Here is a 26790-nt window from a genome sequence, read left to right as displayed (position 1 = left end):
CCATCCACGGCTCTCAGTGGGATCCCAATGAGCTTGAACTGGATTCCAAGTTGAGTTGGAAGCCTTTGTCAAGCATGAAAACTTGTTTTCACACAAGACCTTCTGGGAGACTTGGTGAGAAGCTTGGTGGCAGCCTTTAGGACCAAATGTATGCAGTTCAGGGATGTATTGCTAAGACAGGCTCAAAAGCCCACCACATTAGCCAGGCCAGGAGGAAATAAAGATGTGTCTACTTTTGATTGGCAGAGGGTTGGGAATGTTGCATACTGGGATAGGAAAGCAAAGGGAGGCCTACCGTGAAGGTGGTGACTGTCACCGAGAGCCTCCTCTGCTGCTCAGGAACAGAGGGCCATGCTGACTCTGGTTTCTCTTCAAAGCGCACAAGTCTTTCGCCTTTTACTAAAGACTTCCGTGGAGAGGAACATCCATGAGTTGAATATATTTTTGGCAGGCTTTGCTGTATTGCTGAGCCTTTTGAAATTGTGAAAAGTCAAAGAGCTGTCCAACTTCAGAAACCATGTGTCCACAAAGGAGAGGTTGGGCGGAGGCGATAAGCAGCAGCCATTGTTATGCGTGCGTACGTACGAGGCACCACAACACGTGAGATTTGTGCCAAGAGCTCCGCACGGACATCCACCACTTGGGGGTTATCGCTTCTCGGCCTTTTGGCTAAGATCAAGTGTAGTATCTGTTCTTATCAGTTTAATATCTGATATGTCCTCTATAAGAGGACTACATATTAAGCCGATTTTTAGCACGAGGGGCTGAAATTTGGAGCTTGCTCCTTTCACTCCACGCATCGACCTAGCATTGCAGTGCCGCTGGGAACGGTGCACTCTGTTCTTACCTTGTAGAAAACCAAGCACTCAAACAATTGTCCTGTTTCAAAAGTCAATTCACAGCGGGTGAAGGAAATGAAGGTAATGGTCCGGCAGAGAGAGAGAGAGCCAGTGTGTAAGGGATACAACGTCATAAGCACAGTCTCCTTTTGCCTTGAGTCTTGATTGAAGAACAATCCAGAAACTCTGATCAGGGGTTCCCAATTCCTTACGGATTGATATGGCTGCAGTAGATGTCTACTACACGTCTGTGCCTGACCATCCACGGCTCTCAGTGGGATCCCAATGAGCTTGAACTGGATTCCAAATTGAGTTGGAAGCCTTTGTCAAGCATGAAAACTTGTTTTCACACAAGACCTTCTGGGAGACTTGGTGAGAAGCTTGGTGGCAGCCTTTAGGACCAAATGTATGCAGTTCAGGGATGTATTGCTAAGACAGGCTCAAAAGCCAACCACATTAGCCAGGGCAGGAGGAAATAAAGATGTGTCTACTTTTGATTGGCAGAGGGTTGGGAATGTTGCATACTGGGATAGGAAAGCAAAGGGAGGCCTACCGTGAAGGTGGTGACTGTCACCGAGAGCCTCCTCTGCTGCTCAGGAACAGAGGGCCATGCTGACTCTGGTTTCTCTTCAAAGCGCACAAGTCTTTCGCCTTTTACTAAAGACTTCCGTGGAGAGGAACATCCATGAGTTGAATATATTTTTGGCAGGCTTTGCTGTATTGCTGAGCCTTTTGAAATTGTGAAAAGTCAAAGAGCTGTCCAACTTCAGAAACCATGTGTCCACAAAGGAGAGGTTGGGCGGAGGCGATAAGCAGCAGCCATTGTTATGCGTGCGTACGTACGAGGCACCACAACACGTGAGATTTGTGCCAAGAGCTCCGCACGGACATCCACCACTTGGGGGTTATCGCTTCTCGGCCTTTTGGCTAAGATCAAGTGTAGTATCTGTTCTTATCAGTTTAATATCTGATATGTCCTCTATAAGAGGACTACATATTAAGCCGATTTTTAGCACGAGGGGCTGAAATTTGGAGCTTGCTCCTTTCACTCCACGCATCGACCTAGCATTGCAGTGCCGCTGGGAACGGTGCACTCTGTTCTTACCTTGTAGAAAACCAAGCACTCAAACAATTGTCCTGTTTCAAAAGTCAATTCACAGCGGGTGAAGGAAATGAAGGTAATGGTCCGGCAGAGAGAGAGAGAGCCAGTGTGTAAGGGATACAACGTCATAAGCACAGTCTCCTTTTGCCTTGAGTCTTGATTGAAGAACAATCCAGAAACTCTGATCAGGGGTTCCCAATTCCTTACGGATTGATATGGCTGCAGTAGATGTCTACTACACGTCTGTGCCTGACCATCCACGGCTCTCAGTGGGATCCCAATGAGCTTGAACTGGATTCCAAATTGAGTTGGAAGCCTTTGTCAAGCATGAAAACTTGTTTTCACACAAGACCTTCTGGGAGACTTGGTGAGAAGCTTGGTGGCAGCCTTTAGGACCAAATGTATGCAGTTCAGGGATGTATTGCTAAGACAGGCTCAAAAGCCAACCACATTAGCCAGGGCAGGAGGAAATAAAGATGTGTCTACTTTTGATTGGCAGAGGGTTGGGAATGTTGCATACTGGGATAGGAAAGCAAAGAGAGGCCTACCGTGAAGGTGGTGACTGTCACCGAGAGCCTCCTCTGCTGCTCAGGAACAGAGGGCCATGCTGACTCTGGTTTCTCTTCAAAGCGCACAAGTCTTTCGCCTTTTACTAAAGACTTCCGTGGAGAGGAACATCCATGAGTTGAATATATTTTTGGCAGGCTTTGCTGTATTGCTGAGCCTTTTGAAATTGTGAAAAGTCAAAGAGCTGTCCAACTTCAGAAACCATGTGTCCACAAAGGAGAGGTTGGGCGGAGGCGATAAGCAGCAGCCATTGTTATGCGTGCGTACGTACGAGGCACCACAACACGTGAGATTTGTGCCAAGAGCTCCGCACGGACATCCACCACTTGGGGGTTATCGCTTCTCGGCCTTTTGGCTAAGATCAAGTGTAGTATCTGTTCTTATCAGTTTAATATCTGATATGTCCTCTATAAGAGGACTACATATTAAGCCGAATTTTAGCACGAGGGGCTGAAATTTGGAGCTTGCTCCTTTCACTCCACGCATCGACCTAGCATTGCAGTGCCGCTGGGAACGGTGCACTCTGTTCTTACCTTGTAGAAAACCAAGCACTCAAACAATTGTCCTGTTTCAAAAGTCAATTCACAGCGGGTGAAGGAAATGAAGGTAATGGTCCGGCAGAGAGAGAGAGAGCCAGTGTGTAAGGGATACAACGTCATAAGCACAGTCTCCTTTTGCCTTGAGTCTTGATTGAAGAACAATCCAGAAACTCTGATCAGGGGTTCCCAATTCCTTACGGATTGATATGGCTGCAGTAGATGTCTACTACACGTCTGTGCCTGACCATCCACGGCTCTCAGTGGGATCCCAATGAGCTTGAACTGGATTCCAAATTGAGTTGGAAGCCTTTGTCAAGCATGAAAACTTGTTTTCACACAAGACCTTCTGGGAGACTTGGTGAGAAGCTTGGTGGCAGCCTTTAGGACCAAATGTATGCAGTTCAGGGATGTATTGCTAAGACAGGCTCAAAAGCCAACCACATTAGCCAGGGCAGGAGGAAATAAAGATGTGTCTACTTTTGATTGGCAGAGGGTTGGGAATGTTGCATACTGGGATAGGAAAGCAAAGAGAGGCCTACCGTGAAGGTGGTGACTGTCACCGAGAGCCTCCTCTGCTGCTCAGGAACAGAGGGCCATGCTGACTCTGGTTTCTCTTCAAAGCGCACAAGTCTTTCGCCTTTTACTAAAGACTTCCGTGGAGAGGAACATCCATGAGTTGAATATATTTTTGGCAGGCTTTGCTGTATTGCTGAGCCTTTTGAAATTGTGAAAAGTCAAAGAGCTGTCCAACTTCAGAAACCATGTGTCCACAAAGGAGAGGTTGGGCGGAGGCGATAAGCAGCAGCCATTGTTATGCGTGCGTACGTACGAGGCACCACAACACGTGAGATTTGTGCCAAGAGCTCCGCACGGACATCCACCACTTGGGGGTTATCGCTTCTCGGCCTTTTGGCTAAGATCAAGTGTAGTATCTGTTCTTATCAGTTTAATATCTGATATGTCCTCTATAAGAGGACTACATATTAAGCCGATTTTTAGCACGAGGGGCTGAAATTTGGAGCTTGCTCCTTTCACTCCACGCATCGACCTAGCATTGCAGTGCCGCTGGGAACGGTGCACTCTGTTCTTACCTTGTAGAAAACCAAGCACGCAAACAATTGTCCTGTTTCAAAAGTCAATTCACAGCGGGTGAAGGAAATGAAGGTAATGGTCCGGCAGAGAGAGAGAGCCAGTGTGTAAGGGATACAACGTCATAAGCACAGTCTCCTTTTGCCTTGAGTCTTGATTGAAGAACAATCCAGAAACTCTGATCAGGGGTTCCCAATTCCTTACGGATTGATATGGCTGCAGTAGATGTCTACTACACGTCTGTGCCTGACCATCCACGGCTCTCAGTGGGATCCCAATGAGCTTGAACTGGATTCCAAATTGAGTTGGAAGCCTTTGTCAAGCATGAAAACTTGTTTTCACACAAGACCTTCTGGGAGACTTGGTGAGAAGCTTGGTGGCAGCCTTTAGGACCAAATGTATGCAGTTCAGGGATGTATTGCTAAGACAGGCTCAAAAGCCAACCACATTAGCCAGGCCAGGAGGAAATAAAGATGTGTCTACTTTTGATTGGCAGAGGGTTGGGAATGTTGCATACTGGGATAGGAAAGCAAAGAGAGGCCTACCGTGAAGGTGGTGACTGTCACCGAGAGCCTCCTCTGCTGCTCAGGAACAGAGGGCCATGCTGACTCTGGTTTCTCTTCAAAGCGCACAAGTCTTTCGCCTTTTACTAAAGACTTCCGTGGAGAGGAACAGCCATGAGTTGAATATATTTTTGGCAGGCTTTGCTGTATTGCTGAGCCTTTTGAAATTGTGAAAAGTCAAAGAGCTGTCCAACTTCAGAAACCATGTGTCCACAAAGGAGAGGTTGGGCGGAGGCGATAAGCAGCAGCCATTGTTATGCGTGCGTACGTACGAGGCACCACAACACGTGAGATTTGTGCCAAGAGCTCCGCACGGACATCCACCACTTGGGGGTTATCGCTTCTCGGCCTTTTGGCTAAGATCAAGTGTAGTATCTGTTCTTATCAGTTTAATATCTGATATGTCCTCTATAAGAGGACTACATATTAAGCCGATTTTTAGCACGAGGGGCTGAAATTTGGAGCTTGCTCCTTTCACTCCACGCATCGACCTAGCATTGCAGTGCCGCTGGGAACGGTGCACTCTGTTCTTACCTTGTAGAAAACCAAGCACGCAAACAATTGTCCTGTTTCAAAAGTCAATTCACAGCGGGTGAAGGAAATGAAGGTAATGGTCCGGCAGAGAGAGAGAGAGCCAGTGTGTAAGGGATACAACGTCATAAGCACAGTCTCCTTTTGCCTTGAGTCTTGATTGAAGAACAATCCAGAAACTCTGATCAGGGGTTCCCAATTCCTTACGGATTGATATGGCTGCAGTAGATGTCTACTACACGTCTGTGCCTGACCATCCACGGCTCTCAGTGGGATCCCAATGAGCTTGAACTGGATTCCAAGTTGAGTTGGAAGCCTTTGTCAAGCATGAAAACTTGTTTTCACACAAGACCTTCTGGGAGACTTGGTGAGAAGCTTGGTGGCAGCCTTTAGGACCAAATGTATGCAGTTCAGGGATGTATTGCTAAGACAGGCTCAAAAGCCCACCACATTAGCCAGGCCAGGAGGAAATAAAGATGTGTCTACTTTTGATTGGCAGAGGGTTGGGAATGTTGCATACTGGGATAGGAAAGCAAAGAGAGGCCTACCGTGAAGGTGGTGACTGTCACCGAGAGCCTCCTCTGCTGCTCAGGAACAGAGGGCCATGCTGACTCTGGTTTCTCTTCAAAGCGCACAAGTCTTTCGCCTTTTACTAAAGACTTCCGTGGAGAGGAACATCCATGAGTTGAATATATTTTTGGCAGGCTTTGCTGTATTGCTGAGCCTTTTGAAATTGTGAAAAGTCAAAGAGCTGTCCAACTTCAGAAACCATGTGTCCACAAAGGAGAGGTTGGGCGGAGGCGATAAGCAGCAGCCATTGTTATGCGTGCGTACGTACGAGGCACCACAACACGTGAGATTTGTGCCAAGAGCTCCGCACGGACATCCACCACTTGGGGGTTATCGCTTCTCGGCCTTTTGGCTAAGATCAAGTGTAGTATCTGTTCTTATCAGTTTAATATCTGATATGTCCTCTATAAGAGGACTACATATTAAGCCGATTTTTAGCACGAGGGGCTGAAATTTGGAGCTTGCTCCTTTCACTCCACGCATCGACCTAGCATTGCAGTGCCGCTGGGAACGGTGCACTCTGTTCTTACCTTGTAGAAAACCAAGCACGCAAACAATTGTCCTGTTTCAAAAGTCAATTCACAGCGGGTGAAGGAAATGAAGGTAATGGTCCGGCAGAGAGAGAGAGCCAGTGTGTAAGGGATACAACGTCATAAGCACAGTCTCCTTTTGCCTTGAGTCTTGATTGAAGAACAATCCAGAAACTCTGATCAGGGGTTCCCAATTCCTTACGGATTGATATGGCTGCAGTAGATGTCTACTACACGTCTGTGCCTGACCATCCACTGCTCTCAGTGGGATCCCAATGAGCTTGAACTGGATTCCAAATTGAGTTGGAAGCCTTTGTCAAGCATGAAAACTTGTTTTCACACAAGACCTTCTGGGAGACTTGGTGAGAAGCTTGGTGGCAGCCTTTAGGACCAAATGTATGCAGTTCAGGGATGTATTGCTAAGACAGGCTCAAAAGCCAACCACATTAGCCAGGCCAGGAGGAAATAAAGATGTGTCTACTTTTGATTGGCAGAGGGTTGGGAATGTTGCATACTGGGATAGGAAAGCAAAGAGAGGCCTACCGTGAAGGTGGTGACTGTCACCGAGAGCCTCCTCTGCTGCTCAGGAACAGAGGGCCATGCTGACTCTGGTTTCTCTTCAAAGCGCACAAGTCTTTCGCCTTTTACTAAAGACTTCCGTGGAGAGGAACATCCATGAGTTGAATATATTTTTGGCAGGCTTTGCTGTATTGCTGAGCCTTTTGAAATTGTGAAAAGTCAAAGAGCTGTCCAACTTCAGAAACCATGTGTCCACAAAGGAGAGGTTGGGCGGAGGCGATAAGCAGCAGCCATTGTTATGCGTGCGTACGTACGAGGCACCACAACACGTGAGATTTGTGCCAAGAGCTCCGCACGGACATCCACCACTTGGGGGTTATCGCTTCTCGGCCTTTTGGCTAAGATCAAGTGTAGTATCTGTTCTTATCAGTTTAATATCTGATATGTCCTCTATAAGAGGACTACATATTAAGCCGATTTTTAGCACGAGGGGCTGAAATTTGGAGCTTGCTCCTTTCACTCCACGCATCGACCTAGCATTGCAGTGCCGCTGGGAACGGTGCACTCTGTTCTTACCTTGTAGAAAACCAAGCACGCAAACAATTGTCCTGTTTCAAAAGTCAATTCACAGCGGGTGAAGGAAATGAAGGTAATGGTCCGGCAGAGAGAGAGAGCCAGTGTGTAAGGGATACAACGTCATAAGCACAGTCTCCTTTTGCCTTGAGTCTTGATTGAAGAACAATCCAGAAACTCTGATCAGGGGTTCCCAATTCCTTACGGATTGATATGGCTGCAGTAGATGTCTACTACACGTCTGTGCCTGACCATCCACGGCTCTCAGTGGGATCCCAATGAGCTTGAACTGGATTCCAAATTGAGTTGGAAGCCTTTGTCAAGCATGAAAACTTGTTTTCACACAAGACCTTCTGGGAGACTTGGTGAGAAGCTTGGTGGCAGCCTTTAGGACCAAATGTATGCAGTTCAGGGATGTATTGCTAAGACAGGCTCAAAAGCCAACCACATTAGCCAGGGCAGGAGGAAATAAAGATGTGTCTACTTTTGATTGGCAGAGGGTTGGGAATGTTGCATACTGGGATAGGAAAGCAAAGAGAGGCCTACCGTGAAGGTGGTGACTGTCACCGAGAGCCTCCTCTGCTGCTCAGGAACAGAGGGCCATGCTGACTCTGGTTTCTCTTCAAAGCGCACAAGTCTTTCGCCTTTTACTAAAGACTTCCGTGGAGAGGAACATCCATGAGTTGAATATATTTTTGGCAGGCTTTGCTGTATTGCTGAGCCTTTTGAAATTGTGAAAAGTCAAAGAGCTGTCCAACTTCAGAAACCATGTGTCCACAAAGGAGAGGTTGGGCGGAGGCGATAAGCAGCAGCCATTGTTATGCGTGCGTACGTACGAGGCACCACAACACGTGAGATTTGTGCCAAGAGCTCCGCACGGACATCCACCACTTGGGGGTTATCGCTTCTCGGCCTTTTGGCTAAGATCAAGTGAAGTATCTGTTCTTATCAGTTTAATATCTGATATGTCCTCTATAAGAGGACTACATATTAAGCCGATTTTTAGCACGAGGGGCTGAAATTTGGAGCTTGCTCCTTTCACTCCACGCATCGACCTAGCATTGCAGTGCCGCTGGGAACGGTGCACTCTGTTCTTACCTTGTAGAAAACCAAGCACTCAAACAATTGTCCTGTTTCAAAAGTCAATTCACAGCGGGTGAAGGAAATGAAGGTAATGGTCCGGCAGAGAGAGAGAGAGCCAGTGTGTAAGGGATACAACGTCATAAGCACAGTCTCCTTTTGCCTTGAGTCTTGATTGAAGAACAATCCAGAAACTCTGATCAGGGGTTCCCAATTCCTTACGGATTGATATGGCTGCAGTAGATGTCTACTACACGTCTGTGCCTGACCATCCACGGCTCTCAGTGGGATCCCAATGAGCTTGAACTGGATTCCAAATTGAGTTGGAAGCCTTTGTCAAGCATGAAAACTTGTTTTCACACAAGACCTTCTGGGAGACTTGGTGAGAAGCTTGGTGGCAGCCTTTAGGACCAAATGTATGCAGTTCAGGGATGTATTGCTAAGACAGGCTCAAAAGCCAACCACATTAGCCAGGCCAGGAGGAAATAAAGATGTGTCTACTTTTGATTGGCAGAGGGTTGGGAATGTTGCATACTGGGATAGGAAAGCAAAGAGAGGCCTACCGTGAAGGTGGTGACTGTCACCGAGAGCCTCCTCTGCTGCTCAGGAACAGAGGGCCATGCTGACTCTGGTTTCTCTTCAAAGCGCACAAGTCTTTCGCCTTTTACTAAAGACTTCCGTGGAGAGGAACATCCATGAGTTGAATATATTTTTGGCAGGCTTTGCTGTATTGCTGAGCCTTTTGAAATTGTGAAAAGTCAAAGAGCTGTCCAACTTCAGAAACCATGTGTCCACAAAGGAGAGGTTGGGCGGAGGCGATAAGCAGCAGCCATTGTTATGCGTGCGTACGTACGAGGCACCACAACACGTGAGATTTGTGCCAAGAGCTCCGCACGGACATCCACCACTTGGGGGTTATCGCTTCTCGGCCTTTTGGCTAAGATCAAGTGTAGTATCTGTTCTTATCAGTTTAATATCTGATATGTCCTCTATAAGAGGACTACATATTAAGCCGATTTTTAGCACGAGGGGCTGAAATTTGGAGCTTGCTCCTTTCACTCCACGCATCGACCTAGCATTGCAGTGCCGCTGGGAACGGTGCACTCTGTTCTTACCTTGTAGAAAACCAAGCACGCAAACAATTGTCCTGTTTCAAAAGTCAATTCACAGCGGGTGAAGGAAATGAAGGTAATGGTCCGGCAGAGAGAGAGAGCCAGTGTGTAAGGGATACAACGTCATAAGCACAGTCTCCTTTTGCCTTGAGTCTTGATTGAAGAACAATCCAGAAACTCTGATCAGGGGTTCCCAATTCCTTACGGATTGATATGGCTGCAGTAGATGTCTACTACACGTCTGTGCCTGACCATCCACGGCTCTCAGTGGGATCCCAATGAGCTTGAACTGGATTCCAAGTTGAGTTGGAAGCCTTTGTCAAGCATGAAAACTTGTTTTCACACAAGACCTTCTGGGAGACTTGGTGAGAAGCTTGGTGGCAGCCTTTAGGACCAAATGTATGCAGTTCAGGGATGTATTGCTAAGACAGGCTCAAAAGCCCACCACATTAGCCAGGCCAGGAGGAAATAAAGATGTGTCTACTTTTGATTGGCAGAGGGTTGGGAATGTTGCATACTGGGATAGGAAAGCAAAGGGAGGCCTACCGTGAAGGTGGTGACTGTCACCGAGAGCCTCCTCTGCTGCTCAGGAACAGAGGGCCATGCTGACTCTGGTTTCTCTTCAAAGCGCACAAGTCTTTCGCCTTTTACTAAAGACTTCCGTGGAGAGGAACATCCATGAGTTGAATATATTTTTGGCAGGCTTTGCTGTATTGCTGAGCCTTTTGAAATTGTGAAAAGTCAAAGAGCTGTCCAACTTCAGAAACCATGTGTCCACAAAGGAGAGGTTGGGCGGAGGCGATAAGCAGCAGCCATTGTTATGCGTGCGTACGTACGAGGCACCACAACACGTGAGATTTGTGCCAAGAGCTCCGCACGGACATCCACCACTTGGGGGTTATCGCTTCTCGGCCTTTTGGCTAAGATCAAGTGTAGTATCTGTTCTTATCAGTTTAATATCTGATATGTCCTCTATAAGAGGACTACATATTAAGCCGATTTTTAGCACGAGGGGCTGAAATTTGGAGCTTGCTCCTTTCACTCCACGCATCGACCTAGCATTGCAGTGCCGCTGGGAACGGTGCACTCTGTTCTTACCTTGTAGAAAACCAAGCACTCAAACAATTGTCCTGTTTCAAAAGTCAATTCACAGCGGGTGAAGGAAATGAAGGTAATGGTCCGGCAGAGAGAGAGAGAGCCAGTGTGTAAGGGATACAACGTCATAAGCACAGTCTCCTTTTGCCTTGAGTCTTGATTGAAGAACAATCCAGAAACTCTGATCAGGGGTTCCCAATTCCTTACGGATTGATATGGCTGCAGTAGATGTCTACTACACGTCTGTGCCTGACCATCCACGGCTCTCAGTGGGATCCCAATGAGCTTGAACTGGATTCCAAATTGAGTTGGAAGCCTTTGTCAAGCATGAAAACTTGTTTTCACACAAGACCTTCTGGGAGACTTGGTGAGAAGCTTGGTGGCAGCCTTTAGGACCAAATGTATGCAGTTCAGGGATGTATTGCTAAGACAGGCTCAAAAGCCAACCACATTAGCCAGGGCAGGAGGAAATAAAGATGTGTCTACTTTTGATTGGCAGAGGGTTGGGAATGTTGCATACTGGGATAGGAAAGCAAAGAGAGGCCTACCGTGAAGGTGGTGACTGTCACCGAGAGCCTCCTCTGCTGCTCAGGAACAGAGGGCCATGCTGACTCTGGTTTCTCTTCAAAGCGCACAAGTCTTTCGCCTTTTACTAAAGACTTCCGTGGAGAGGAACATCCATGAGTTGAATATATTTTTGGCAGGCTTTGCTGTATTGCTCAGCCTTTTGAAATTGTGAAAAGTCAAAGAGCTGTCCAACTTCAGAAACCATGTGTCCACAAAGGAGAGGTTGGGCGGAGGCGATAAGCAGCAGCCATTGTTATGCGTGCGTACGTACGAGGCACCACAACACGTGAGATTTGTGCCAAGAGCTCCGCACGGACATCCACCACTTGGGGGTTATCGCTTCTCGGCCTTTTGGCTAAGATCAAGTGTAGTATCTGTTCTTATCAGTTTAATATCTGATATGTCCTCTATAAGAGGACTACATATTAAGCCGAATTTTAGCACGAGGGGCTGAAATTTGGAGCTTGCTCCTTTCACTCCACGCATCGACCTAGCATTGCAGTGCCGCTGGGAACGGTGCACTCTGTTCTTACCTTGTAGAAAACCAAGCACTCAAACAATTGTCCTGTTTCAAAAGTCAATTCACAGCGGGTGAAGGAAATGAAGGTAATGGTCCGGCAGAGAGAGAGAGAGCCAGTGTGTAAGGGATACAACGTCATAAGCACAGTCTCCTTTTGCCTTGAGTCTTGATTGAAGAACAATCCAGAAACTCTGATCAGGGGTTCCCAATTCCTTACGGATTGATATGGCTGCAGTAGATGTCTACTACACGTCTGTGCCTGACCATCCACGGCTCTCAGTGGGATCCCAATGAGCTTGAACTGGATTCCAAATTGAGTTGGAAGCCTTTGTCAAGCATGAAAACTTGTTTTCACACAAGACCTTCTGGGAGACTTGGTGAGAAGCTTGGTGGCAGCCTTTAGGACCAAATGTATGCAGTTCAGGGATGTATTGCTAAGACAGGCTCAAAAGCCAACCACATTAGCCAGGGCAGGAGGAAATAAAGATGTGTCTACTTTTGATTGGCAGAGGGTTGGGAATGTTGCATACTGGGATAGGAAAGCAAAGAGAGGCCTACCGTGAAGGTGGTGACTGTCACCGAGAGCCTCCTCTGCTGCTCAGGAACAGAGGGCCATGCTGACTCTGGTTTCTCTTCAAAGCGCACAAGTCTTTCGCCTTTTACTAAAGACTTCCGTGGAGAGGAACATCCATGAGTTGAATATATTTTTGGCAGGCTTTGCTGTATTGCTCAGCCTTTTGAAATTGTGAAAAGTCAAAGAGCTGTCCAACTTCAGAAACCATGTGTCCACAAAGGAGAGGTTGGGCGGAGGCGATAAGCAGCAGCCATTGTTATGCGTGCGTACGTACGAGGCACCACAACACGTGAGATTTGTGCCAAGAGCTCCGCACGGACATCCACCACTTGGGGGTTATCGCTTCTCGGCCTTTTGGCTAAGATCAAGTGTAGTATCTGTTCTTATCAGTTTAATATCTGATATGTCCTCTATAAGAGGACTACATATTAAGCCGATTTTTAGCACGAGGGGCTGAAATTTGGAGCTTGCTCCTTTCACTCCACGCATCGACCTAGCATTGCAGTGCCGCTGGGAACGGTGCACTCTGTTCTTACCTTGTAGAAAACCAAGCACTCAAACAATTGTCCTGTTTCAAAAGTCAATTCACAGCGGGTGAAGGAAATGAAGGTAATGGTCCGGCAGAGAGAGAGAGAGCCAGTGTGTAAGGGATACAACGTCATAAGCACAGTCTCCTTTTGCCTTGAGTCTTGATTGAAGAACAATCCAGAAACTCTGATCAGGGGTTCCCAATTCCTTACGGATTGATATGGCTGCAGTAGATGTCTACTACACGTCTGTGCCTGACCATCCACGGCTCTCAGTGGGATCCCAATGAGCTTGAACTGGATTCCAAATTGAGTTGGAAGCCTTTGTCAAGCATGAAAACTTGTTTTCACACAAGACCTTCTGGGAGACTTGGTGAGAAGCTTGGTGGCAGCCTTTAGGACCAAATGTATGCAGTTCAGGGATGTATTGCTAAGACAGGCTCAAAAGCCAACCACATTAGCCAGGGCAGGAGGAAATAAAGATGTGTCTACTTTTGATTGGCAGAGGGTTGGGAATGTTGCATACTGGGATAGGAAAGCAAAGAGAGGCCTACCGTGAAGGTGGTGACTGTCACCGAGAGCCTCCTCTGCTGCTCAGGAACAGAGGGCCATGCTGACTCTGGTTTCTCTTCAAAGCGCACAAGTCTTTCGCCTTTTACTAAAGACTTCCGTGGAGAGGAACATCCATGAGTTGAATATATTTTTGGCAGGCTTTGCTGTATTGCTGAGCCTTTTGAAATTGTGAAAAGTCAAAGAGCTGTCCAACTTCAGAAACCATGTGTCCACAAAGGAGAGGTTGGGCGGAGGCGATAAGCAGCAGCCATTGTTATGCGTGCGTACGTACGAGGCACCACAACACGTGAGATTTGTGCCAAGAGCTCCGCACGGACATCCACCACTTGGGGGTTATCGCTTCTCGGCCTTTTGGCTAAGATCAAGTGTAGTATCTGTTCTTATCAGTTTAATATCTGATATGTCCTCTATAAGAGGACTACATATTAAGCCGATTTTTAGCACGAGGGGCTGAAATTTGGAGCTTGCTCCTTTCACTCCACGCATCGACCTAGCATTGCAGTGCCGCTGGGAACGGTGCACTCTGTTCTTACCTTGTAGAAAACCAAGCACTCAAACAATTGTCCTGTTTCAAAAGTCAATTCACAGCGGGTGAAGGAAATGAAGGTAATGGTCCGGCAGAGAGAGAGAGAGCCAGTGTGTAAGGGATACAACGTCATAAGCACAGTCTCCTTTTGCCTTGAGTCTTGATTGAAGAACAATCCAGAAACTCTGATCAGGGGTTCCCAATTCCTTACGGATTGATATGGCTGCAGTAGATGTCTACTACACGTCTGTGCCTGACCATCCACGGCTCTCAGTGGGATCCCAATGAGCTTGAACTGGATTCCAAATTGAGTTGGAAGCCTTTGTCAAGCATGAAAACTTGTTTTCACACAAGACCTTCTGGGAGACTTGGTGAGAAGCTTGGTGGCAGCCTTTAGGACCAAATGTATGCAGTTCAGGGATGTATTGCTAAGACAGGCTCAAAAGCCAACCACATTAGCCAGGGCAGGAGGAAATAAAGATGTGTCTACTTTTGATTGGCAGAGGGTTGGGAATGTTGCATACTGGGATAGGAAAGCAAAGAGAGGCCTACCGTGAAGGTGGTGACTGTCACCGAGAGCCTCCTCTGCTGCTCAGGAACAGAGGGCCATGCTGACTCTGGTTTCTCTTCAAAGCGCACAAGTCTTTCGCCTTTTACTAAAGACTTCCGTGGAGAGGAACATCCATGAGTTGAATATATTTTTGGCAGGCTTTGCTGTATTGCTGAGCCTTTTGAAATTGTGAAAAGTCAAAGAGCTGTCCAACTTCAGAAACCATGTGTCCACAAAGGAGAGGTTGGGCGGAGGCGATAAGCAGCAGCCATTGTTATGCGTGCGTACGTACGAGGCACCACAACACGTGAGATTTGTGCCAAGAGCTCCGCACGGACATCCACCACTTGGGGGTTATCGCTTCTCGGCCTTTTGGCTAAGATCAAGTGAAGTATCTGTTCTTATCAGTTTAATATCTGATATGTCCTCTATAAGAGGACTACATATTAAGCCGATTTTTAGCACGAGGGGCTGAAATTTGGAGCTTGCTCCTTTCACTCCACGCATCGACCTAGCATTGCAGTGCCGCTGGGAACGGTGCACTCTGTTCTTACCTTGTAGAAAACCAAGCACTCAAACAATTGTCCTGTTTCAAAAGTCAATTCACAGCGGGTGAAGGAAATGAAGGTAATGGTCCGGCAGAGAGAGAGAGAGCCAGTGTGTAAGGGATACAACGTCATAAGCACAGTCTCCTTTTGCCTTGAGTCTTGATTGAAGAACAATCCAGAAACTCTGATCAGGGGTTCCCAATTCCTTACGGATTGATATGGCTGCAGTAGATGTCTACTACACGTCTGTGCCTGACCATCCACGGCTCTCAGTGGGATCCCAATGAGCTTGAACTGGATTCCAAATTGAGTTGGAAGCCTTTGTCAAGCATGAAAACTTGTTTTCACACAAGACCTTCTGGGAGACTTGGTGAGAAGCTTGGTGGCAGCCTTTAGGACCAAATGTATGCAGTTCAGGGATGTATTGCTAAGACAGGCTCAAAAGCCAACCACATTAGCCAGGGCAGGAGGAAATAAAGATGTGTCTACTTTTGATTGGCAGAGGGTTGGGAATGTTGCATACTGGGATAGGAAAGCAAAGAGAGGCCTACCGTGAAGGTGGTGACTGTCACCGAGAGCCTCCTCTGCTGCTCAGGAACAGAGGGCCATGCTGACTCTGGTTTCTCTTCAAAGCGCACAAGTCTTTCGCCTTTTACTAAAGACTTCCGTGGAGAGGAACATCCATGAGTTGAATATATTTTTGGCAGGCTTTGCTGTATTGCTGAGCCTTTTGAAATTGTGAAAAGTCAAAGAGCTGTCCAACTTCAGAAACCATGTGTCCACAAAGGAGAGGTAGGGCGGAGGCGATAAGCAGCAGCCATTGTTATGCGTGCGTACGTACTAGGCACCACAACACGTGAGATTTGTGCCAAGAGCTCCGCACGGACATCCACCACTTGGGGGTTATCGCTTCTCGGCCTTTTGGCTAAGATCAAGTGTAGTATCTGTTCTTATCAGTTTAATATCTGATATGTCCTCTATAAGAGGACTACATATTAAGCCGATTTTTAGCACGAGGGGCTGAAATTTGGAGCTTGCTCCTTTCACTCCACGCATCGACCTAGCATTGCAGTGCCGCTGGGAACGGTGCACTCTGTTCTTACCTTGTAGAAAACCAAGCACTCAAACAATTGTCCTGTTTCAAAAGTCAATTCACAGCGGGTGAAGGAAATGAAGGTAATGGTCCGGCAGAGAGAGAGAGAGCCAGTGTGTAAGGGATACAACGTCATAAGCACAGTCTCCTTTTGCCTTGAGTCTTGATTGAAGAACAATCCAGAAACTCTGATCAGGGGTTCCCAATTCCTTACGGATTGATATGGCTGCAGTAGATGTCTACTACACGTCTGTGCCTGACCATCCACGGCTCTCAGTGGGATCCCAATGAGCTTGAACTGGATTCCAAATTGAGTTGGAAGCCTTTGTCAAGCATGAAAACTTGTTTTCACACAAGACCTTCTGGGAGACTTGGTGAGAAGCTTGGTGGCAGCCTTTAGGACCAAATGTATGCAGTTCAGGGATGTATTGCTAAGACAGGCTCAAAAGCCAACCACATTAGCCAGGGCAGGAGGAAATAAAGATGTGTCTACTTTTGATTGGCAGAGGGTTGGGAATGTTGCATACTGGGATAGGAAAGCAAAGAGAGGCCTACCGTGAAGGTGGTGACTGTCACCGAGAGCCTCCTCTGCTGCTCAGGAACAGAGGGCCATGCTGACTCTGGTTTCTCTTCAAAGCGCACAAGTCTTTCGCCTTTTACTAAAGACTTCCGTGGAGAGGAACATCCATGAGTTGAATATATTTTTGGCAGGCTTTGCTGTATTGCTGAGCCTTTTGAAATTGTGAAAAGTCAAAGAGCTGTCCAACTTCAGAAACCATGTGTCCACAAAGGAGAGGTTGGGCGGAGGCGATAAGCAGCAGCCATTGTTATGCGTGCGTACGTACGAGGCACCACAACACGTGAGATTTGTGCCAAGAGCTCCGCACGGACATCCACCACTTGGGGGTTATCGCTTCTCGGCCTTTTGGCTAAGATCAAGTGTAGTATCTGTTCTTATCAGTTTAATATCTGATATGTCCTCTATAAGAGGACTACATATTAAGCCGATTTTTAGCACGAGGGGCTGAAATTTGGAGCTTGCTCCTTTCACTCCACGCATCGACCTAGCATTGCAGTGCCGCTGGGAATGGTGCACTCTGTTCTTACCTTGTAGAAAACCAAGCACTCAAACAATTGTCCTGTTTCAAAAGTCAATTCACAGCGGGTGAAGGAAATGAAGGTAATGGTCCGGCAGAGAGAGAGAGAGCCAGTGTGTAAGGGATACAACGTCATAAGCACAGTCTCCTTTTGCCTTGAGTCTTGATTGAAGAACAATCCAGAAACTCTGATCAGGGGTTCCCAATTCCTTACGGATTGATATGGCTGCAGTAGATGTCTACTACACGTCTGTGCCTGACCATCCACGGCTCTCAGTGGGATCCCAATGAGCTTGAACTGGATTCCAAATTGAGTTGGAAGCCTTTGTCAAGCATGAAAACTTGTTTTCACACAAGACCTTCTGGGAGACTTGGTGAGAAGCTTGGTGGCAGCCTTTAGGACCAAATGTATGCAGTTCAGGGATGTATTGCTAAGACAGGCTCAAAAGCCAACCACATTAGCCAGGGCAGGAGGAAATAAAGATGTGTCTACTTTTGATTGGCAGAGGGTTGGGAATGTTGCATACTGGGATAGGAAAGCAAAGAGAGGCCTACCGTGAAGGTGGTGACTGTCACCGAGAGCCTCCTCTGCTGCTCAGGAACAGAGGGCCATGCTGACTCTGGTTTCTCTTCAAAGCGCACAAGTCTTTCGCCTTTTACTAAAGACTTCCGTGGAGAGGAACATCCATGAGTTGAATATATTTTTGGCAGGCTTTGCTGTATTGCTGAGCCTTTTGAAATTGTGAAAAGTCAAAGAGCTGTCCAACTTCAGAAACCATGTGTCCACAAAGGAGAGGTTGGGCGGAGGCGATAAGCAGCAGCCATTGTTATGCGTGCGTACGTACGAGGCACCACAACACGTGAGATTTGTGCCAAGAGCTCCGCACGGACATCCACCACTTGGGGGTTATCGCTTCTCGGCCTTTTGGCTAAGATCAAGTGTAGTATCTGTTCTTATCAGTTTAATATCTGATATGTCCTCTATAAGAGGACTACATATTAAGCCGATTTTTAGCACGAGGGGCTGAAATTTGGAGCTTGCTCCTTTCACTCCACGCATCGACCTAGCATTGCAGTGCCGCTGGGAACGGTGCACTCTGTTCTTACCTTGTAGAAAACCAAGCACTCAAACAATTGTCCTGTTTCAAAAGTCAATTCACAGCGGGTGAAGGAAATGAAGGTAATGGTCCGGCAGAGAGAGAGAGAGCCAGTGTGTAAGGGATACAACGTCATAAGCACAGTCTCCTTTTGCCTTGAGTCTTGATTGAAGAACAATCCAGAAACTCTGATCAGGGGTTCCCAATTCCTTACGGATTGATATGGCTGCAGTAGATGTCTACTACACGTCTGTGCCTGACCATCCACGGCTCTCAGTGGGATCCCAATGAGCTTGAACTGGATTCCAAATTGAGTTGGAAGCCTTTGTCAAGCATGAAAACTTGTTTTCACACAAGACCTTCTGGGAGACTTGGTGAGAAGCTTGGTGGCAGCCTTTAGGACCAAATGTATGCAGTTCAGGGATGTATTGCTAAGACAGGCTCAAAAGCCAACCACATTAGCCAGGGCAGGAGGAAATAAAGATGTGTCTACTTTTGATTGGCAGAGGGTTGGGAATGTTGCATACTGGGATAGGAAAGCAAAGAGAGGCCTACCGTGAAGGTGGTGACTGTCACCGAGAGCCTCCTCTGCTGCTCAGGAACAGAGGGCCATGCTGACTCTGGTTTCTCTTCAAAGCGCACAAGTCTTTCGCCTTTTACTAAAGACTTCCGTGGAGAGGAACATCCATGAGTTGAATATATTTTTGGCAGGCTTTGCTGTATTGCTGAGCCTTTTGAAATTGTGAAAAGTCAAAGAGCTGTCCAACTTCAGAAACCATGTGTCCACAAAGGAGAGGTTGGGCGGAGGCGATAAGCAGCAGCCATTGTTATGCGTGCGTACGTACGAGGCACCACAACACGTGAGATTTGTGCCAAGAGCTCCGCACGGACATCCACCACTTGGGGGTTATCGCTTCTCGGCCTTTTGGCTAAGATCAAGTGTAGTATCTGTTCTTATCAGTTTAATATCTGATATGTCCTCTATAAGAGGACTACATATTAAGCCGATTTTTAGCACGAGGGGCTGAAATTTGGAGCTTGCTCCTTTCACTCCACGCATCGACCTAGCATTGCAGTGCCGCTGGGAACGGTGCACTCTGTTCTTACCTTGTAGAAAACCAAGCACTCAAACAATTGTCCTGTTTCAAAAGTCAATTCACAGCGGGTGAAGGAAATGAAGGTAATGGTCCGGCAGAGAGAGAGAGAGCCAGTGTGTAAGGGATACAACGTCATAAGCACAGTCTCCTTTTGCCTTGAGTCTTGATTGAAGAACAATCCAGAAACTCTGATCAGGGGTTCCCAATTCCTTACGGATTGATATGGCTGCAGTAGATGTCTACTACACGTCTGTGCCTGACCATCCACGGCTCTCAGTGGGATCCCAATGAGCTTGAACTGGATTCCAAATTGAGTTGGAAGCCTTTGTCAAGCATGAAAACTTGTTTTCACACAAGACCTTCTGGGAGACTTGGTGAGAAGCTTGGTGGCAGCCTTTAGGACCAAATGTATGCAGTTCAGGGATGTATTGCTAAGACAGGCTCAAAAGCCAACCACATTAGCCAGGGCAGGAGGAAATAAAGATGTGTCTACTTTTGATTGGCAGAGGGTTGGGAATGTTGCATACTGGGATAGGAAAGCAAAGAGAGGCCTACCGTGAAGGTGGTGACTGTCACCGAGAGCCTCCTCTGCTGCTCAGGAACAGAGGGCCATGCTGACTCTGGTTTCTCTTCAAAGCGCACAAGTCTTTCGCCTTTTACTAAAGACTTCCGTGGAGAGGAACATCCATGAGTTGAATATATTTTTGGCAGGCTTTGCTGTATTGCTGAGCCTTTTGAAATTGTGAAAAGTCAAAGAGCTGTCCAACTTCAGAAACCATGTGTCCACAAAGGAGAGGTTGGGCGGAGGCGATAAGCAGCAGCCATTGTTATGCGTGCGTACGTACGAGGCACCACAACACGTGAGATTTGTGCCAAGAGCTCCGCACGGACATCCACCACTTGGGGGTTATCGCTTCTCGGCCTTTTGGCTAAGATCAAGTGTAGTATCTGTTCTTATCAGTTTAATATCTGATATGTCCTCTATAAGAGGACTACATATTAAGCCGATTTTTAGCACGAGGGGCTGAAATTTGGAGCTTGCTCCTTTCACTCCACGCATCGACCTAGCATTGCAGTGCCGCTGGGAACGGTGCACTCTGTTCTTACCTTGTAGAAAACCAAGCACTCAAACAATTGTCCTGTTTCAAAAGTCAATTCACAGCGGGTGAAGGAAATGAAGGTAATGGTCCGGCAGAGAGAGAGAGAGCCAGTGTGTAAGGGATACAACGTCATAAGCACAGTCTCCTTTTGCCTTGAGTCTTGATTGAAGAACAATCCAGAAACTCTGATCAGGGGTTCCCAATTCCTTACGGATTGATATGGCTGCAGTAGATGTCTACTACACGTCTGTGCCTGACCATCCACGGCTCTCAGTGGGATCCCAATGAGCTTGAACTGGATTCCAAATTGAGTTGGAAGCCTTTGTCAAGCATGAAAACTTGTTTTCACACAAGACCTTCTGGGAGACTTGGTGAGAAGCTTGGTGGCAGCCTTTAGGACCAAATGTATGCAGTTCAGGGATGTATTGCTAAGACAGGCTCAAAAGCCAACCACATTAGCCAGGGCAGGAGGAAATAAAGATGTGTCTACTTTTGATTGGCAGAGGGTTGGGAATGTTGCATACTGGGATAGGAAAGCAAAGAGAGGCCTACCGTGAAGGTGGTGACTGTCACCGAGAGCCTCCTCTGCTGCTCAGGAACAGAGGGCCATGCTGACTCTGGTTTCTCTTCAAAGCGCACAAGTCTTTCGCCTTTTACTAAAGACTTCCGTGGAGAGGAACATCCATGAGTTGAATATATTTTTGGCAGGCTTTGCTGTATTGCTGAGCCTTTTGAAATTGTGAAAAGTCAAAGAGCTGTCCAACTTCAGAAACCATGTGTCCACAAAGGAGAGGTTGGGCGGAGGCGATAAGCAGCAGCCATTGTTATGCGTGCGTACGTACGAGGCACCACAACACGTGAGATTTGTGCCAAGAGCTCCGCACGGACATCCACCACTTGGGGGTTATCGCTTCTCGGCCTTTTGGCTAAGATCAAGTGTAGTATCTGTTCTTATCAGTTTAATATCTGATATGTCCTCTATAAGAGGACTACATATTAAGCCGATTTTTAGCACGAGGGGCTGAAATTTGGAGCTTGCTCCTTTCACTCCACGCATCGACCTAGCATTGCAGTGCCGCTGGGAACGGTGCACTCTGTTCTTACCTTGTAGAAAACCAAGCACTCAAACAATTGTCCTGTTTCAAAAGTCAATTCACAGCGGGTGAAGGAAATGAAGGTAATGGTCCGGCAGAGAGAGAGAGAGCCAGTGTGTAAGGGATACAACGTCATAAGCACAGTCTCCTTTTGCCTTGAGTCTTGATTGAAGAACAATCCAGAAACTCTGATCAGGGGTTCCCAATTCCTTACGGATTGATATGGCTGCAGTAGATGTCTACTACACGTCTGTGCCTGACCATCCACGGCTCTCAGTGGGATCCCAATGAGCTTGAACTGGATTCCAAATTGAGTTGGAAGCCTTTGTCAAGCATGAAAACTTGTTTTCACACAAGACCTTCTGGGAGACTTGGTGAGAAGCTTGGTGGCAGCCTTTAGGACCAAATGTATGCAGTTCAGGGATGTATTGCTAAGACAGGCTCAAAAGCCAACCACATTAGCCAGGGCAGGAGGAAATAAAGATGTGTCTACTTTTGATTGGCAGAGGGTTGGGAATGTTGCATACTGGGATAGGAAAGCAAAGAGAGGCCTACCGTGAAGGTGGTGACTGTCACCGAGAGCCTCCTCTGCTGCTCAGGAACAGAGGGCCATGCTGACTCTGGTTTCTCTTCAAAGCGCACAAGTCTTTCGCCTTTTACTAAAGACTTCCGTGGAGAGGAACATCCATGAGTTGAATATATTTTTGGCAGGCTTTGCTGTATTGCTGAGCCTTTTGAAATTGTGAAAAGTCAAAGAGCTGTCCAACTTCAGAAACCATGTGTCCACAAAGGAGAGGTTGGGCGGAGGCGATAAGCAGCAGCCATTGTTATGCGTGCGTACGTACGAGGCACCACAACACGTGAGATTTGTGCCAAGAGCTCCGCACGGACATCCACCACTTGGGGGTTATCGCTTCTCGGCCTTTTGGCTAAGATCAAGTGTAGTATCTGTTCTTATCAGTTTAATATCTGATATGTCCTCTATAAGAGGACTACATATTAAGCCGATTTTTAGCACGAGGGGCTGAAATTTGGAGCTTGCTCCTTTCACTCCACGCATCGACCTAGCATTGCAGTGCCGCTGGGAACGGTGCACTCTGTTCTTACCTTGTAGAAAACCAAGCACTCAAACAATTGTCCTGTTTCAAAAGTCAATTCACAGCGGGTGAAGGAAATGAAGGTAATGGTCCGGCAGAGAGAGAGAGAGCCAGTGTGTAAGGGATACAACGTCATAAGCACAGTCTCCTTTTGCCTTGAGTCTTGATTGAAGAACAATCCAGAAACTCTGATCAGGGGTTCCCAATTCCTTACGGATTGATATGGCTGCAGTAGATGTCTACTACACGTCTGTGCCTGACCATCCACGGCTCTCAGTGGGATCCCAATGAGCTTGAACTGGATTCCAAATTGAGTTGGAAGCCTTTGTCAAGCATGAAAACTTGTTTTCACACAAGACCTTCTGGGAGACTTGGTGAGAAGCTTGGTGGCAGCCTTTAGGACCAAATGTATGCAGTTCAGGGATGTATTGCTAAGACAGGCTCAAAAGCCAACCACATTAGCCAGGGCAGGAGGAAATAAAGATGTGTCTACTTTTGATTGGCAGAGGGTTGGGAATGTTGCATACTGGGATAGGAAAGCAAAGAGAGGCCTACCGTGAAGGTGGTGACTGTCACCGAGAGCCTCCTCTGCTGCTCAGGAACAGAGGGCCATGCTGACTCTGGTTTCTCTTCAAAGCGCACAAGTCTTTCGCCTTTTACTAAAGACTTCCGTGGAGAGGAACATCCATGAGTTGAATATATTTTTGGCAGGCTTTGCTGTATTGCTCAGCCTTTTGAAATTGTGAAAAGTCAAAGAGCTGTCCAACTTCAGAAACCATGTGTCCACAAAGGAGAGGTTGGGCGGAGGCGATAAGCAGCAGCCATTGTTATGCGTGCGTACGTGCGAGGCACCACAACACGTGAGATTTGTGCCAAGAGCTCCGCACGGACATCCACCACTTGGGGGTTATCGCTTCTCGGCCTTTTGGCTAAGATCAAGTGTAGTATCTGTTCTTATCAGTTTAATATCTGATATGTCCTCTATAAGAGGACTACATATTAAGCCGATTTTTAGCACGAGGGGCTGAAATTTGGAGCTTGCTCCTTTCACTCCACGCATCGACCTAGCATTGCAGTGCCGCTGGGAACGGTGCACTCTGTTCTTACCTTGTAGAAAACCAAGCACTCAAACAATTGTCCTGTTTCAAAAGTCAATTCACAGCGGGTGAAGGAAATGAAGGTAATGGTCCGGCAGAGAGAGAGAGAGCCAGTGTGTAAGGGATACAACGTCATAAGCACAGTCTCCTTTTGCCTTGAGTCTTGATTGAAGAACAATCCAGAAACTCTGATCAGGGGTTCCCAATTCCTTACGGATTGATATGGCTGCAGTAGATGTCTACTACACGTCTGTGCCTGACCATCCACGGCTCTCAGTGGGATCCCAATGAGCTTGAACTGGATTCCAAATTGAGTTGGAAGCCTTTGTCAAGCATGAAAACTTGTTTTCACACAAGACCTTCTGGGAGACTTGGTGAGAAGCTTGGTGGCAGCCTTTAGGACCAAATGTATGCAGTTCAGGGATGTATTGCTAAGACAGGCTCAAAAGCCAACCACATTAGCCAGGGCAGGAGGAAATAAAGATGTGTCTACTTTTGATTGGCAGAGGGTTGGGAATGTTGCATACTGGGATAGGAAAGCAAAGAGAGGCCTACCGTGAAGGTGGTGACTGTCACCGAGAGCCTCCTCTGCTGCTCAGGAACAGAGGGCCATGCTGACTCTGGTTTCTCTTCAAAGCGCACAAGTCTTTCGCCTTTTACTAAAGACTTCCGTGGAGAGGAACATCCATGAGTTGAATATATTTTTGGCAGGCTTTGCTGTATTGCTGAGCCTTTTGAAATTGTGAAAAGTCAAAGAGCTGTCCAACTTCAGAAACCATGTGTCCACAAAGGAGAGGTTGGGCGGAGGCGATAAGCAGCAGCCATTGTTATGCGTGCGTACGTACGAGGCACCACAACACGTGAGATTTGTGCCAAGAGCTCCGCACGGACATCCACCACTTGGGGGTTATCGCTTCTCGGCCTTTTGGCTAAGATCAAGTGTAGTATCTGTTCTTATCAGTTTAATATCTAATATGTCCTCTATAAGAGGACTACATATTAAGCCGATTTTTAGCACGAGGGGCTGAAATTTGGAGCTTGCTCCTTTCACTCCACGCATCGACCTAGCATTGCAGTGCCGCTGGGAACGGTGCACTCTGTTCTTACCTTGTAGAAAACCAAGCACTCAAACAATTGTCCTGTTTCAAAAGTCAATTCACAGCGGGTGAAGGAAATGAAGGTAATGGTCCGGCAGAGAGAGAGAGAGCCAGTGTGTAAGGGATACAACGTCATAAGCACAGTCTCCTTTTGCCTTGAGTCTTGATTGAAGAACAATCCAGAAACTCTGATCAGGGGTTCCCAATTCCTTACGGATTGATATGGCTGCAGTAGATGTCTACTACACGTCTGTGCCTGACCATCCACGGCTCTCAGTGGGATCCCAATGAGCTTGAACTGGATTCCAAATTGAGTTGGAAGCCTTTGTCAAGCATGAAAACTTGTTTTCACACAAGACCTTCTGGGAGACTTGGTGAGAAGCTTGGTGGCAGCCTTTAGGACCAAATGTATGCAGTTCAGGGATGTATTGCTAAGACAGGCTCAAAAGCCAACCACATTAGCCAGGGCAGGAGGAAATAAAGATGTGTCTACTTTTGATTGGCAGAGGGTTGGGAATGTTGCATACTGGGATAGGAAAGCAAAGAGAGGCCTACCGTGAAGGTGGTGACTGTCACCGAGAGCCTCCTCTGCTGCTCAGGAACAGAGGGCCATGCTGACTCTGGTTTCTCTTCAAAGCGCACAAGTCTTTCGCCTTTTACTAAAGACTTCCGTGGAGAGGAACATCCATGAGTTGAATATATTTTTGGCAGGCTTTGCTGTATTGCTGAGCCTTTTGAAATTGTGAAAAGTCAAAGAGCTGTCCAACTTCAGAAACCATGTGTCCACAAAGGAGAGGTTGGGCGGAGGCGATAAGCAGCAGCCATTGTTATGCGTGCGTACGTACGAGGCACCACAACACGTGAGATTTGTGCCAAGAGCTCCGCACGGACATCCACCACTTGGGGGTTATCGCTTCTCGGCCTTTTGGCTAAGATCAAGTGAAGTATCTGTTCTTATCAGTTTAATATCTGATATGTCCTCTATAAGAGGACTACATATTAAGCCGATTTTTAGCACGAGGGGCTGAAATTTGGAGCTTGCTCCTTTCACTCCACGCATCGACCTAGCATTGCAGTGCCGCTGGGAACGGTGCACTCTGTTCTTACCTTGTAGAAAACCAAGCACTCAAACAATTGTCCTGTTTCAAAAGTCAATTCACAGCGGGTGAAGGAAATGAAGGTAATGGTCCGGCAGAGAGAGAGAGAGCCAGTGTGTAAGGGATACAACGTCATAAGCACAGTCTCCTTTTGCCTTGAGTCTTGATTGAAGAACAATCCAGAAACTCTGATCAGGGGTTCCCAATTCCTTACGGATTGATATGGCTGCAGTAGATGTCTACTACACGTCTGTGCCTGACCATCCACGGCTCTCAGTGGGATCCCAATGAGCTTGAACTGGATTCCAAATTGAGTTGGAAGCCTTTGTCAAGCATGAAAACTTGTTTTCACACAAGACCTTCTGGGAGACTTGGTGAGAAGCTTGGTGGCAGCCTTTAGGACCAAATGTATGCAGTTCAGGGATGTATTGCTAAGACAGGCTCAAAAGCCAACCACATTAGCCAGGGCAGGAGGAAATAAAGATGTGTCTACTTTTGATTGGCAGAGGGTTGGGAATGTTGCATACTGGGATAGGAAAGCAAAGAGAGGCCTACCGTGAAGGTGGTGACTGTCACCGAGAGCCTCCTCTGCTGCTCAGGAACAGAGGGCCATGCTGACTCTGGTTTCTCTTCAAAGCGCACAAGTCTTTCGCCTTTTACTAAAGACTTCCGTGGAGAGGAACATCCATGAGTTGAATATATTTTTGGCAGGCTTTGCTGTATTGCTGAG

At 47.2% G+C, this 26790-nt stretch overlaps 49 non-coding genes across 49 annotated transcripts; all 49 read left to right on the top strand.

The window, feature by feature from the left end:
- The first annotated feature begins 355 nt into the window (after positions 1-355).
- LOC138412823 (U5 spliceosomal RNA) lies at positions 356-468 on the top strand. Its single transcript, XR_011245158.1, has one exon. It is a non-coding gene; the product is annotated as a U5 spliceosomal RNA (small nuclear RNA).
- A 181-nt stretch (positions 469-649) lies between these two features.
- On the top strand, positions 650-841 carry LOC138413355 (U2 spliceosomal RNA). Its single transcript, XR_011245694.1, has one exon. It is a non-coding gene; the product is annotated as a U2 spliceosomal RNA (small nuclear RNA).
- Positions 842-1452: 611 nt separating this feature from the next.
- Positions 1453-1565, top strand: LOC138412822 (U5 spliceosomal RNA). Its single transcript, XR_011245157.1, has one exon. It is a non-coding gene; the product is annotated as a U5 spliceosomal RNA (small nuclear RNA).
- A 181-nt stretch (positions 1566-1746) lies between these two features.
- Positions 1747-1938, top strand: LOC138413354 (U2 spliceosomal RNA). The gene has a single exon (XR_011245693.1). It is a non-coding gene; the product is annotated as a U2 spliceosomal RNA (small nuclear RNA).
- A 611-nt stretch (positions 1939-2549) lies between these two features.
- LOC138412821 (U5 spliceosomal RNA) lies at positions 2550-2662 on the top strand. Its single transcript, XR_011245156.1, has one exon. It is a non-coding gene; the product is annotated as a U5 spliceosomal RNA (small nuclear RNA).
- Positions 2663-2843: 181 nt separating this feature from the next.
- LOC138412532 (U2 spliceosomal RNA) lies at positions 2844-3035 on the top strand. Its single transcript, XR_011244882.1, has one exon. It is a non-coding gene; the product is annotated as a U2 spliceosomal RNA (small nuclear RNA).
- Positions 3036-3646: 611 nt separating this feature from the next.
- Positions 3647-3759, top strand: LOC138412820 (U5 spliceosomal RNA). Its single transcript, XR_011245155.1, has one exon. It is a non-coding gene; the product is annotated as a U5 spliceosomal RNA (small nuclear RNA).
- A 181-nt stretch (positions 3760-3940) lies between these two features.
- LOC138413353 (U2 spliceosomal RNA) lies at positions 3941-4132 on the top strand. Its single transcript, XR_011245692.1, has one exon. It is a non-coding gene; the product is annotated as a U2 spliceosomal RNA (small nuclear RNA).
- Positions 4133-4741: 609 nt separating this feature from the next.
- LOC138412911 (U5 spliceosomal RNA) lies at positions 4742-4854 on the top strand. The gene has a single exon (XR_011245246.1). It is a non-coding gene; the product is annotated as a U5 spliceosomal RNA (small nuclear RNA).
- Positions 4855-5035: 181 nt separating this feature from the next.
- Positions 5036-5227, top strand: LOC138413352 (U2 spliceosomal RNA). The gene has a single exon (XR_011245691.1). It is a non-coding gene; the product is annotated as a U2 spliceosomal RNA (small nuclear RNA).
- Positions 5228-5838: 611 nt separating this feature from the next.
- Positions 5839-5951, top strand: LOC138412818 (U5 spliceosomal RNA). Its single transcript, XR_011245153.1, has one exon. It is a non-coding gene; the product is annotated as a U5 spliceosomal RNA (small nuclear RNA).
- A 181-nt stretch (positions 5952-6132) lies between these two features.
- LOC138413351 (U2 spliceosomal RNA) lies at positions 6133-6324 on the top strand. The gene has a single exon (XR_011245690.1). It is a non-coding gene; the product is annotated as a U2 spliceosomal RNA (small nuclear RNA).
- A 609-nt stretch (positions 6325-6933) lies between these two features.
- LOC138412817 (U5 spliceosomal RNA) lies at positions 6934-7046 on the top strand. Its single transcript, XR_011245152.1, has one exon. It is a non-coding gene; the product is annotated as a U5 spliceosomal RNA (small nuclear RNA).
- Positions 7047-7227: 181 nt separating this feature from the next.
- LOC138413350 (U2 spliceosomal RNA) lies at positions 7228-7419 on the top strand. The gene has a single exon (XR_011245689.1). It is a non-coding gene; the product is annotated as a U2 spliceosomal RNA (small nuclear RNA).
- A 609-nt stretch (positions 7420-8028) lies between these two features.
- On the top strand, positions 8029-8141 carry LOC138412816 (U5 spliceosomal RNA). The gene has a single exon (XR_011245151.1). It is a non-coding gene; the product is annotated as a U5 spliceosomal RNA (small nuclear RNA).
- Positions 8142-8322: 181 nt separating this feature from the next.
- On the top strand, positions 8323-8514 carry LOC138412546 (U2 spliceosomal RNA). The gene has a single exon (XR_011244896.1). It is a non-coding gene; the product is annotated as a U2 spliceosomal RNA (small nuclear RNA).
- A 611-nt stretch (positions 8515-9125) lies between these two features.
- On the top strand, positions 9126-9238 carry LOC138412815 (U5 spliceosomal RNA). Its single transcript, XR_011245150.1, has one exon. It is a non-coding gene; the product is annotated as a U5 spliceosomal RNA (small nuclear RNA).
- A 181-nt stretch (positions 9239-9419) lies between these two features.
- Positions 9420-9611, top strand: LOC138413348 (U2 spliceosomal RNA). The gene has a single exon (XR_011245687.1). It is a non-coding gene; the product is annotated as a U2 spliceosomal RNA (small nuclear RNA).
- Positions 9612-10220: 609 nt separating this feature from the next.
- LOC138412814 (U5 spliceosomal RNA) lies at positions 10221-10333 on the top strand. The gene has a single exon (XR_011245149.1). It is a non-coding gene; the product is annotated as a U5 spliceosomal RNA (small nuclear RNA).
- A 181-nt stretch (positions 10334-10514) lies between these two features.
- Positions 10515-10706, top strand: LOC138413347 (U2 spliceosomal RNA). The gene has a single exon (XR_011245686.1). It is a non-coding gene; the product is annotated as a U2 spliceosomal RNA (small nuclear RNA).
- A 611-nt stretch (positions 10707-11317) lies between these two features.
- Positions 11318-11434, top strand: LOC138412961 (U5 spliceosomal RNA). The gene has a single exon (XR_011245296.1). It is a non-coding gene; the product is annotated as a U5 spliceosomal RNA (small nuclear RNA).
- A 177-nt stretch (positions 11435-11611) lies between these two features.
- On the top strand, positions 11612-11803 carry LOC138412531 (U2 spliceosomal RNA). The gene has a single exon (XR_011244881.1). It is a non-coding gene; the product is annotated as a U2 spliceosomal RNA (small nuclear RNA).
- A 611-nt stretch (positions 11804-12414) lies between these two features.
- LOC138412960 (U5 spliceosomal RNA) lies at positions 12415-12531 on the top strand. The gene has a single exon (XR_011245295.1). It is a non-coding gene; the product is annotated as a U5 spliceosomal RNA (small nuclear RNA).
- A 177-nt stretch (positions 12532-12708) lies between these two features.
- Positions 12709-12900, top strand: LOC138413346 (U2 spliceosomal RNA). The gene has a single exon (XR_011245685.1). It is a non-coding gene; the product is annotated as a U2 spliceosomal RNA (small nuclear RNA).
- Positions 12901-13511: 611 nt separating this feature from the next.
- Positions 13512-13624, top strand: LOC138412813 (U5 spliceosomal RNA). The gene has a single exon (XR_011245148.1). It is a non-coding gene; the product is annotated as a U5 spliceosomal RNA (small nuclear RNA).
- Positions 13625-13805: 181 nt separating this feature from the next.
- Positions 13806-13997, top strand: LOC138413345 (U2 spliceosomal RNA). The gene has a single exon (XR_011245684.1). It is a non-coding gene; the product is annotated as a U2 spliceosomal RNA (small nuclear RNA).
- A 611-nt stretch (positions 13998-14608) lies between these two features.
- LOC138412812 (U5 spliceosomal RNA) lies at positions 14609-14721 on the top strand. Its single transcript, XR_011245147.1, has one exon. It is a non-coding gene; the product is annotated as a U5 spliceosomal RNA (small nuclear RNA).
- Positions 14722-14902: 181 nt separating this feature from the next.
- LOC138412545 (U2 spliceosomal RNA) lies at positions 14903-15094 on the top strand. The gene has a single exon (XR_011244895.1). It is a non-coding gene; the product is annotated as a U2 spliceosomal RNA (small nuclear RNA).
- Positions 15095-15705: 611 nt separating this feature from the next.
- On the top strand, positions 15706-15818 carry LOC138412811 (U5 spliceosomal RNA). Its single transcript, XR_011245146.1, has one exon. It is a non-coding gene; the product is annotated as a U5 spliceosomal RNA (small nuclear RNA).
- Positions 15819-15999: 181 nt separating this feature from the next.
- Positions 16000-16191, top strand: LOC138413344 (U2 spliceosomal RNA). Its single transcript, XR_011245683.1, has one exon. It is a non-coding gene; the product is annotated as a U2 spliceosomal RNA (small nuclear RNA).
- A 611-nt stretch (positions 16192-16802) lies between these two features.
- On the top strand, positions 16803-16915 carry LOC138412810 (U5 spliceosomal RNA). The gene has a single exon (XR_011245145.1). It is a non-coding gene; the product is annotated as a U5 spliceosomal RNA (small nuclear RNA).
- Positions 16916-17096: 181 nt separating this feature from the next.
- Positions 17097-17288, top strand: LOC138412524 (U2 spliceosomal RNA). The gene has a single exon (XR_011244874.1). It is a non-coding gene; the product is annotated as a U2 spliceosomal RNA (small nuclear RNA).
- Positions 17289-17899: 611 nt separating this feature from the next.
- LOC138412809 (U5 spliceosomal RNA) lies at positions 17900-18012 on the top strand. The gene has a single exon (XR_011245144.1). It is a non-coding gene; the product is annotated as a U5 spliceosomal RNA (small nuclear RNA).
- A 181-nt stretch (positions 18013-18193) lies between these two features.
- On the top strand, positions 18194-18385 carry LOC138413343 (U2 spliceosomal RNA). The gene has a single exon (XR_011245682.1). It is a non-coding gene; the product is annotated as a U2 spliceosomal RNA (small nuclear RNA).
- Positions 18386-18996: 611 nt separating this feature from the next.
- On the top strand, positions 18997-19109 carry LOC138412807 (U5 spliceosomal RNA). Its single transcript, XR_011245142.1, has one exon. It is a non-coding gene; the product is annotated as a U5 spliceosomal RNA (small nuclear RNA).
- Positions 19110-19290: 181 nt separating this feature from the next.
- On the top strand, positions 19291-19482 carry LOC138413342 (U2 spliceosomal RNA). The gene has a single exon (XR_011245681.1). It is a non-coding gene; the product is annotated as a U2 spliceosomal RNA (small nuclear RNA).
- A 611-nt stretch (positions 19483-20093) lies between these two features.
- On the top strand, positions 20094-20206 carry LOC138412806 (U5 spliceosomal RNA). The gene has a single exon (XR_011245141.1). It is a non-coding gene; the product is annotated as a U5 spliceosomal RNA (small nuclear RNA).
- Positions 20207-20387: 181 nt separating this feature from the next.
- LOC138413341 (U2 spliceosomal RNA) lies at positions 20388-20579 on the top strand. Its single transcript, XR_011245680.1, has one exon. It is a non-coding gene; the product is annotated as a U2 spliceosomal RNA (small nuclear RNA).
- A 611-nt stretch (positions 20580-21190) lies between these two features.
- LOC138412805 (U5 spliceosomal RNA) lies at positions 21191-21303 on the top strand. The gene has a single exon (XR_011245140.1). It is a non-coding gene; the product is annotated as a U5 spliceosomal RNA (small nuclear RNA).
- Positions 21304-21484: 181 nt separating this feature from the next.
- LOC138413340 (U2 spliceosomal RNA) lies at positions 21485-21676 on the top strand. The gene has a single exon (XR_011245679.1). It is a non-coding gene; the product is annotated as a U2 spliceosomal RNA (small nuclear RNA).
- Positions 21677-22287: 611 nt separating this feature from the next.
- LOC138412804 (U5 spliceosomal RNA) lies at positions 22288-22400 on the top strand. Its single transcript, XR_011245139.1, has one exon. It is a non-coding gene; the product is annotated as a U5 spliceosomal RNA (small nuclear RNA).
- Positions 22401-22581: 181 nt separating this feature from the next.
- On the top strand, positions 22582-22773 carry LOC138413339 (U2 spliceosomal RNA). Its single transcript, XR_011245678.1, has one exon. It is a non-coding gene; the product is annotated as a U2 spliceosomal RNA (small nuclear RNA).
- Positions 22774-23384: 611 nt separating this feature from the next.
- Positions 23385-23501, top strand: LOC138412959 (U5 spliceosomal RNA). The gene has a single exon (XR_011245294.1). It is a non-coding gene; the product is annotated as a U5 spliceosomal RNA (small nuclear RNA).
- A 177-nt stretch (positions 23502-23678) lies between these two features.
- LOC138413337 (U2 spliceosomal RNA) lies at positions 23679-23870 on the top strand. Its single transcript, XR_011245676.1, has one exon. It is a non-coding gene; the product is annotated as a U2 spliceosomal RNA (small nuclear RNA).
- Positions 23871-24481: 611 nt separating this feature from the next.
- LOC138412803 (U5 spliceosomal RNA) lies at positions 24482-24594 on the top strand. Its single transcript, XR_011245138.1, has one exon. It is a non-coding gene; the product is annotated as a U5 spliceosomal RNA (small nuclear RNA).
- A 181-nt stretch (positions 24595-24775) lies between these two features.
- Positions 24776-24967, top strand: LOC138412557 (U2 spliceosomal RNA). Its single transcript, XR_011244907.1, has one exon. It is a non-coding gene; the product is annotated as a U2 spliceosomal RNA (small nuclear RNA).
- A 611-nt stretch (positions 24968-25578) lies between these two features.
- On the top strand, positions 25579-25691 carry LOC138412802 (U5 spliceosomal RNA). Its single transcript, XR_011245137.1, has one exon. It is a non-coding gene; the product is annotated as a U5 spliceosomal RNA (small nuclear RNA).
- Positions 25692-25872: 181 nt separating this feature from the next.
- On the top strand, positions 25873-26064 carry LOC138412544 (U2 spliceosomal RNA). Its single transcript, XR_011244894.1, has one exon. It is a non-coding gene; the product is annotated as a U2 spliceosomal RNA (small nuclear RNA).
- A 611-nt stretch (positions 26065-26675) lies between these two features.
- On the top strand, positions 26676-26788 carry LOC138412801 (U5 spliceosomal RNA). Its single transcript, XR_011245136.1, has one exon. It is a non-coding gene; the product is annotated as a U5 spliceosomal RNA (small nuclear RNA).
- Positions 26789-26790: the final 2 nt, after the last annotated feature.

This window comes from Paralichthys olivaceus, chromosome 12 (assembly GCF_024713975.1).
Source record: "Paralichthys olivaceus isolate ysfri-2021 chromosome 12, ASM2471397v2, whole genome shotgun sequence".
NCBI lineage: Eukaryota > Metazoa > Chordata > Actinopteri > Pleuronectiformes > Paralichthyidae > Paralichthys > Paralichthys olivaceus.
The sequence above is the reverse complement of the archived record's forward strand: the minus strand, read 5'-3'. Positions and strand labels throughout refer to the sequence as shown.